This window comes from Rhinolophus ferrumequinum, chromosome 9, assembly GCF_004115265.2.
Source record: "Rhinolophus ferrumequinum isolate MPI-CBG mRhiFer1 chromosome 9, mRhiFer1_v1.p, whole genome shotgun sequence".
NCBI lineage: Eukaryota > Metazoa > Chordata > Mammalia > Chiroptera > Rhinolophidae > Rhinolophus > Rhinolophus ferrumequinum.
Genome location: NC_046292.1, coordinates 91,267,356 through 91,277,018, shown reverse-complemented (window position 1 = coordinate 91,277,018; position 9,663 = coordinate 91,267,356). Strand labels below are relative to the sequence as shown.

Here is a 9,663-nt window from a genome sequence, read left to right as displayed (position 1 = left end):
ACAATAGTTTAGTGGTTACCAGAGGGTAAGAGGGGAGAGGGGGGTGGTAGATGAGGGTAAAGGGGATCAAATATATGGTGATGGAAGGAGAACTGACTCTGGGTGGTGAACACACAATGTGAGATATAGATGATGTATTACAGAATTATACACTTGAAACTTATGTAAATTTACTAACTATTTTCACCCCAATAAACTTTAATTTTTAAAAAACTGCTATACTTCTTCCATTGAATTGCTTTTGGATCTCTGTCAAAAATCAGTTGGGCATATTTTTGTTAATCAATTTCTGTGTTCCATTTATTTATGTGCCTATCCTTCTCTAATACCACACCTGATTACTGTAGATGTATAAGGAATAATGAAATGAGGGAGAATAATTTCTTCTACTTTACTTTTTCTTTTTAAAATTGTTTTTAGTTATTCTAGTTTCTTTGCCTTTTCAGATAAATTTAGAATATATGTATTGATATATATATACATACATATATATATATATATATATATATATATATATATATATATATTCTGGTATGCACTGACCCCAGCGTCTAATTCACCGTTCAAAGCAATTTTGTAACTCTTTTTTCTGGAATGGCCATCAGAGCTGTCATCATATTACCCTTGATGTCCTGAATGTCATCAAAATGTCTTCCTTTCAAATTTCCTTTATCTTTGAGTAAAGAAAGAATTCACTGGGGGCCAGATCAGGTGAGTAGGGAAGGTATTCCAGTATACTTATTTGTTTACTGGCTAAAAACCTCTCTCACAGACAGTGCCATGTGAGCTGGTGCATTGTCGTGATGCAAGAGCCATGAATTATTGGCGAAAAGTTCAGGTCGTCTAACTTTTTCACGCCGACTTTTGAGGACTTTCAAATAGTAAACTTGGTTAACTATTTGTCCAGTTGGTACAAATTCATAATGAATAATCCCTCTCATACCTAAAAAGGTTAGCAATATCATTGCAACATGTTCACAAACTCAATTGTCAGACCGTATGTGTGTGTGTGTGTGTGTGTGTGTGTGTGTGTGTGTGTGTGTGTGTGTGTGTGTAGAGATCAAAATATACGGTGAATGCTGCTGCCAAGTGCCATCCAACAGAAAGGCAGAGATCTTCAATATGGGAAGCACATCAAACCTTAGTAACAGTGTGTGACAAGTTGCAATTTGTTCGGTACAGTCAGTCAGATGTGAGCTATAGTTGAGAGAAGGTGTGTTTTAAAGTGTGCCATAAATCACAGATCATGAACAATGCATTAACATGAAATGGGCAAATGGTTTCATCCTCCATCATGACAAGGCTCTGTGTCAAACATCGCTTCTGGTATGGCCATTTCTGTCAAATAAAAACATTACGGTGTGTCTTCATCCACCTTATTCACCAGGTCTGTCACTATTCAACTTCTGGTTCTTCCCCAAAGTCAAAATGACCATGAAAGGTCATTTTGAATTGATTCAGCATATTGAGGCAGCCAGGACAGTGCAATTAAAGATATTCATGAAAGAGGACTTCCAGAACTGCTTCAGAAAGTGGCAAGAATGATGGGATAAGTGAGTTCAAAGTGAGGGGGAGTATTTTGAGGGGGATTAATGGCAATGTGTCTTTTACTGTAATATATTTTTTAAACATTCACCATAGTTTTTGGTCACAACTCGTATATCTTGCTGGGATTTTGGTAGAAATTTCATTAGACCTGTATATTAGTGTTTTATTGTGGCTATAATAAATTACCACAAACTTAGTGGCTTAAAACAACATGAATTTATTGTCTCACAGTGTTGGAAAGAATGTGAAATCTGTTCACTAGGATGAAGTCAAGGTATTGGTGGGGCTGATTTCTTTTGGAAACTGAGAGAAAAATCTGTTTCCTTGATTGTTTCAGCTTCTAGTGGCTGTCATTCTTTGATTTATGGCTGTTTCCCCCATCTTCAAAGCACATCACTCTAACCTCTTGCTTCATCATCATATCTACTACTTTCCTTTCTATGTCAAATATCTTCGGACTTCCTCTGACAAGGACTCTTATGACTGCATTTAGGACGCAGACAATATTCCTGGATAATCTACCAATCTCCGTATCCTTATCTTAATGACATATGCAAAATTCCTTTTTCTATATAGGGTGACATTCACAGGTTCCAAAAATTAGGAACTGGAAATCATTGGGGACTTTATTCGGTCTACTATAAATATCAATCAGTATGGGAAGCACATATTGGAATATGGGAATAATAAATGATTCCTCAATCATTTATTATGTTAGATCTTCCAATCCGTGAATATGGTCTGTCTCTTATTTATTTACCCCTTCTTTAATTTTTTGCATTATCATTCCGTAGTTTTTATAATACAAGTTCTGTACATCTTGCTACATTTATACTGAAGTATTTCTTATTTTTAAAAAATTATAAATGGAATTGTATTTTAAATTTTGATGTCTACATGTTCGTTGCTAATATAGAGAAATACAGTTGTTTTTTTTTTTCAAATAAAAATTCATTTCTCCCATGTTTTCACGATCCTTCTTGCTTTCAGATAAGGCCAAAAGAGAGACATCAGCTACTTTGACAATCTTAAAGCAGACTCCAGGAATGTCACCAACAGTATGACCTTTGCGACCAAATCCAGCAACCAGAATTTTATCATTGACATCAATAAAATTCAAGCAACTGGCATTGGGTACAAAGTCTGTGATACTTTTTGCCATTCGTGATCAGATGGACCCTGACGCACTTCCTGATGGTAGAATTTAGCTGTTTGGCTTCAACCCCTACGTCTCCCAGTACAATTCCCCTTGCATGGGAAGTGTCTCCAAAAGGGTTGGCCTTCAGGGCTGTATCCAAATGGACTTTCTGTACTGTTCATCATGCCACTTCTGATCTTGTCGGTGGCTACAGAGCTTCCTGGCAGTATGAAGACCCTGACACTTGACCATACTGCCAGTGTCACAGTCCTGAGCAAGTCAGTTGATTTTTGTATGTTGGTTTTATATGCTGTAACCTTGCAGATCTTTCTTATTAGTTTATCAACTTATTAGAATTATCAACTTAGAAATTTTTATAGATTCCTTAGAACTCACCACATAGGCCATCGTATCATCTACAAATAAGGACAGTTTTATCTCTTCTCATCTGATCTGTACGCCTTTTATTTCATTTTCTTTCTTATTGCACTTAGATTTTCAGTACTGCATTGACTAAGAGTTGAGAGAGAATGTATTCTCGCCTTGTTCCTCATCTTAGGAGGAAAGTATTTAGTCTTTCACATAAAGTATAACGTTAGCTGTATGGTTTTTGAAGATGCTTTTTCATCAAGTTGAAGAAGTTATTCTCTTTTCCTATTTTTCTGAGCATTTTTATCATGAGTGAGTTTCAAATTTTGTCAAATGCTTATTCTTCACTGAATGACTTGATCATATAATTTTTATTCATTAGCATGTTAATATGGTAGATTACATTGATTGATATTTGAAGATTTAACTAGCATTGTACCACTGGAAAAAAATCTTACTTGATCATGATATATAATTATTTTTGTATATTGATAAAATCTGTTTGCTAATCTTTTGTTAAGGATATTTTTTTCACGTATACTCATAAAGGATATTGATTGGTATCTTTCTTTTATGTACTCTCTTTTTCTGGTTTTGGAATCAGGGTAATACTAGCTTCATAAAATGAGTTGGGAAATATCCCCTGCTCTTCTATTTTCTGGAAGAGATTGCATAGAATTAGTGTTAATTCTTTAGACACTTAGTAGAATTCTCGAAGTGAAAGTATCCGAGCCTGGAAATTTCATTTTGGAGAATTTTTAAATTATAAATTTAATTTCCTGAGTTGTACGGTTATTTAAATGATTTGTTTTATTTTGGATGAGTTGTGGTAGTTTATGCTTTTCAACAATTGGTCCCTTTCATCTAAGTTGTCAAATTCATGGTTTTCAGTATCACCTCATTATCTTTTTGATCTCTGTAGACTCTCTAGTGAAAATCAATGTCATTTCTGATATTGGTAATTTGTTTCTTCTCTCTTTTTTCTTTATTAGATTTTGTAGGGGTTTTTCAACTTTATTGATCTTTTCAAAGAATCAGCTTTTTGTTTTGTTGAGTTATTCTATTTATTTCTTCCACCTGCTTGTTTTATGTTATTTTGCTCCTCTTCTAGATTCTTGAGGTGGGGATTTAGATTATTGATTTGAAAATTTTTCTCTTTTCTAATTTAAGCACTTAGTGATATAAATTTCCCTGTTAGCATTGTTTTAGTTATGTCCCATAAATTTTTTTGTGTTGTATTTTAATTTTCATTCAGTTCAATATAGTTTTAGAATTCCATTTTGATTCATCTATAATATTTTTAAGTTCATCTCTTTGTATGCTGTTTTGGTGTTGAACATCACAGCCTACTGGTATTAACGTCTTGCGAGTTTAAGTAAAGTGTAGAGATCTTACTACTATTTATGTCCTTTTACCTTCCCCCAGTTATCATTTAATTGTCTTAAACATTTCTTCTAAATACACTTAGAACCACACCAATCATCAAACATACATAATTTAGAAAACTCAAGGGGAGAAGGAAATGTATTGTATTTATTTGTATTTTACTCTTTCTGTTGTTCTTTTTTCCTTCCTGACAATTCAAGATTCCTCTTTTATTTCCTAATTTTTAGAGAACTTCCTTTAGCCATCCTTTCAGGGCAGGTCTGATGGTGGCAAATTATCTTCATTTTCCTTCCTCTGAGAATATCTTAATTTCCTCTTCATACCTAAAGAATATTTAAAGCTGCTGATATTTGTATTGGTTTTTTTTTTTTTCCCTGTAGATAAGGTAACATTTCTCTCTTACTGCTTTCAAGACTTTTTTCTTTGTCCTTAGTTTTCAGTTTGACCTGATAAATCTTGGTGTAGATTCCTTTGCGTCTACCCAGTGTGGGGTTTGCTTAACGTCTTGAATATGTAGGTTTATGACTTTTGCCAAATTTGGGGAACTTTTAGCCATTATTTCTTTAAGTACTTTTTCATCCCTGCTCTCTATATTTTCTCTTTCTGGTACTTTGATAACACATGTTAATTTTTTTTTTTATTGTCCAGTAGTTTCTTTCTGTTGTTGAGATTAGGAAATTCCTACTATTTTATCTTCAACTTCATTGATTTTTTCCTTTGTCCCCTCCATTCTTCTGCTGAGACCATCTATTGAGTTTTTAATTTTTGATTATTGTATATTTCAATTCCAAAATTTTATTTGGTTTGCTTAGACTCTCTATTTATTTTCTGAGGCTTTTTATTTTTCATTTGTTTCAAGGGTATTTGTTGTTAAAGTGTTTTTATGATGGGCACTATAAAATCTTTGTCAGATCATTCTAACATCTCTGTCATCTCAGTGACGGCGTTTATTAATTGTCATTATTTCATTCAAATTATGGTTTTCATAGTTCTTGGTATGATGAGTGATTTTTAATTGAAGTCTGGACACTTTGAGTACTATGTTATGAGACTCTGGGTCTTATTTCAACCGTCTATTTTATCTGGCTTTCTATGACACTACTCTGACAGGGATAAAGAGAGGGGCACTAACTTGTAATTAACTGTTGCAGATAGATCCAGTTTCCCCACATGATGTTCACAGATGTTGCGGAAGGTCCCGAGGAGGGAAGAGAAGTCTCATTACACTCAGCATGGATGAAAAGTCCTAGGTCTGGATTCAGCCTTCTCTGACACCACCTTGTGAGGGTTGGGGCTCCTGACAGTGTGGCAAGGGTGAAAGATTTGGCTTTTGCTAGGGGATGGGGCCAAAGTTTCTTCTGTAGTTGGAGCAGTGGTTATTGTCTAAAAGTATTCTGTTTTGCTAAGCTGCCATTTTCCTGGTCCTTTGGCTAAAGAAGGCAGACTTTTGTTGGGGCTTATTTTTTGGGGGGGTGGGGGGGTTCTGTGCCTGTGGATATTACTGTGTTGCTGCCTTCTTTAGCTCCAAGTCTGGGACACATGAGGCAAAAAACAAAAACAAAACCAAAAAACCCAGGAACTCACTGTTATGTTATTCCTTGTGTCTCCATGTCTCTAACTGGTCTGACTTCTTCTCTCCATCTTTCAGAGTATTTTTATGTTTGTTTTATATATAATGTCCAGGGTTTTTAGTTACATGTAGAGAATAGAATATGGAAAAATACGTTATTCCATCTTTCTAGAAAAAGAACTTCTACTAAATCAATTTTTGTTGTATTATTTATTTTCTGATTATAAAAGGCATGTATGTTCACTGAGGAAAATTCAGAAATTGTGGACAACTTTTAAAAAAATCGTCTGTGATTTCTGACATGTTGACTGTTAGAATTTTCTTTTATTTCCAGTTGTTTAAAGTTCACATATAAATTATGGGTCCTTTTTCTAAAAATAGGGACGACTGTGAATTCCTTTTTTATCTTGTATTTAACACACAACATATTACGAGTACAGTATTTGCCTCAAAAATATTTTCTGAAAACATAGTTTTTAATAACTACATAATATTACCAAGTGTGGCTGGATTTAACCACTACTTTTAGATATTTACTTGTTTCTAATTCTCTGCTTTTCTTGATAATGCTATAATAAATATTATCAATAAATGCTGCTTATTAATATTTCTAACTAAATAATGATAAAATAAATATACTTACCTCTTGTTTCAGTTTAGATTATCTTCCTGGGACAGATTCTTAGAAGGTAAAAAGAGGTGTTTCATTTTCAATTGCTTTATACACATTGCCAGGTCAAATGCATGTACAGTCCATCAGAGCATGAGGGCCTCTGTTACCATTGCCAGCTTTATGTGTTGTCACATGTAAAATCTGCCTTGAATAATGACTTCCCGAGGAGACAAAAGGCCCACTTTGCTTTTATGCAACAATACAGTGTGAGAGTGGTGGATATTTTAGAGGTCACCCAGTGTAATACTTTCACTTTATAGATGAGAAGACAATAACCAGAGAGGTGTGTGTGAAGGAAGAGCTTCTTCCAGCCTGGAACCACATCTACTTCCTTGAGCAGAGGCTGACACCAACAAACTTTGGAGCACTGCCTAAAATCTTGTTTCACACCAGTTTAGAAAAACGTTATCTATTTAGTGTTTGTAAATAATCTGGCAGGGAGGAATCATAGCACTGTGAGAAGGGGAATGTGAAATAGCCTCTGAGACATTGAGAAATCTGAAGTTCTGTTTTCATAAAGCAACTATAACACCTGACAAATTATTGACCTCACCTCCTTTTGAAAAGAATTTTGAAAGGTAGCTGGGTGTTTTCAGAGACTTGGGTCAAAGTTCTCACTTCTACTTCTACAAAATCCTTCTGGGCTTCAAAGTTTGACCTTTAAAACAAAGAACACTGAGTAAGATGACCTCTGGGGCTGCTTCCAGCTTCGGTGTTCTATTGTCCCATGTAGTTAGAAGACCCCGGCAGCCAGGGCAACCACCGATGTGCTCCAAGCAGCCCCCCCCCTGCCCTGGTTGGCAGGGTCTCACCCACAGAAGCCACGCTTACCTTCCCTCCAACTCCTGGTCACCCCATAACACCCCCCAGGCTTCTCTGACGGTTCTCAGAAGAGGAATCCCAATCTTTGTCCAACTGGAGAGGACAACAGGCAGCCATGGAGCACAGGATGCAATTGCTGATGTGTCTCAGATTCTGAGCACAGGGCAAAGTACAGAGCAGGGCCATAACCTTTGACAGCGTCCTCCAGGCCTTGGCGGCTTTGTTGAATGGATGAAGTGAGTGTGACAGGGACCACGTCCCAGTCAATGTGTTCACAGCTCCCACTGTCTCAAGAACTGGGTCCCGGCCTCTGACCAGAGCTGGGCCAGGGCGGCGATACACTGCGGCCACAGTATCAGAGTAAGTTCAGTGGGCCTGACAGGACCCACATTTCCAGTCAGCAGTCAGCCACACACAAGATTATCTGTGAGTGGAAACTGTCACCATCTATTTCTGCTCAGATTTTGGCAGCCGCCCCATAGGATAGTGCATCGTTACAGACCTAACTGAAGTCAGGTTCTCTTTGTGCAGATAGCAGTTTTCTGACAGACCATCCATCAGGAGCTACTTTTCCAAAGCAGGAAGGCAGTCTGTAGCTGCCAGGAGAGACATTTTGGCAAGGCTTCAGTAGCATTTTCCCAGGAGGGACAGTTTTACCAAGCTTGTGGTGGAGGTAGGGCTCTGTACAGAGGACTAGAAGAGTGTTGGGACTGTAAGTGCATGGATGGTTCTAGAAAGATATGGTAGACATATTTAAAAGGAAAAAAAAAAGAAAACAAACAGCAAGGTGTGGAAGTGGTGATAGGAACTTCTTGGAAATGAAGAGAAAGAAAATGTCTCTATCCTCAGCCTTCACTTTTACCCTGGCTGCCGAATGGACAGCTTCACTTGGCTTTTCAGATGTCATCTCAGATTCAAATGATCCAAAATTTAGGTCATCTCTCCCAAATTGGCTCTTCTTCCTAATTCTGTCAGTGAAACCATGCTTCTAGACACCCAGAGCAGGGCCATAGGGAAGCCTTTAGTTTCCATCTTCTTCATGTTTAATCTGTCCCCAGCCCTGCTAGCAATCATCCATCTCTGATATGTATTTCTGACCTTTCTGAGTCACGATTTCAAAGACATTGTTCACAAAAGTGAGCAAAGTTAAAGTTATCATATAAGAAAAGGAATTTCAAAAAACTGAAACCCAAAATTGGAATACACCAGGGGATTTCCCAATGCTTCATCCTGCAGGAACCAGCCCAGCCCAGGATGGCTCCTACATGGTTCCCGGAGCCTTCTGAGCCACTCTCTGGCTTGGAGAATGACCTTGCCACATGGAGCCCACATCTTGTACATCTTTCTGTGCCCGGGCCCCTGACCCGACCTTTCTCGACATTTGCTATTCCTGTTTATAACGTGTTCACCCATCTTCGTTCCTACCTCCTAAAATGCCCTTCCTTTGCACTCTGATGTCTGAGTATCTTTCAAAGCCCAACTCAGCTATGTAACCTCTGCATTATGTGGATTCTCCTGCCTTTTATCTGCCTTGAGATTCTATTGCACCCCCAGCAACGACATGAGAGTGGTTATAAGCTCGGGCCCAAGAACCACATAGTCCTTAGAAGTAGTAGCTGTGCAAACTGGGTCAAGTTACCTAACATCAGAGTCTTCATTTTCTTATCTGTAAAATGGTGGTAGTAACAGTACCTGACTTACAAGGTTGTGGAGAGAATTAAAAAAGATATCACACACAATGTGCTTAGAACAGTGTCTGGCCATTTATTACTCACTCAACAAATTCTTGTTGTCATTGCTGTATTTTCTAGTATTCTCCCTTTCAACTTTTCCTTGTTTGTTTTTTTGTTTCCATGTGGCCATCTTGTCTACCCCCATTAAATTGCAAGTTCTTGAAAGGCAAAGATAATGGTATCTTTCTGTTATGTTCTGCCCTGGCTGGCACTTCTCTACCATCACACACACACACACACATACATTGGGTGCTGCTGGACAAATATTGGGAGCTGAGTAAATCGTGGATTGACAGACTTGTGATCTGTGTATGGGGAGGAAGAAGGACTGGGGTCCTCGTTATCTGTAGCCTTAAAACATGGGCTCTGAGGGAAAGAGGAAGGGCTGCCACCAGGAGAGGTAGTGAGGGAGATTTCCTAGGAG

General features: G+C 37.5%; 1 pseudogene; it reads right to left on the bottom strand.

The window, feature by feature from the left end:
• Positions 1-2,455: 2,455 nt before the first annotated feature.
• On the bottom strand, positions 2,456-8,631 carry LOC117027137 (40S ribosomal protein S23-like; annotated as a pseudogene).
• Between the last annotated feature and the right edge of the window lie 1,032 nt (positions 8,632-9,663).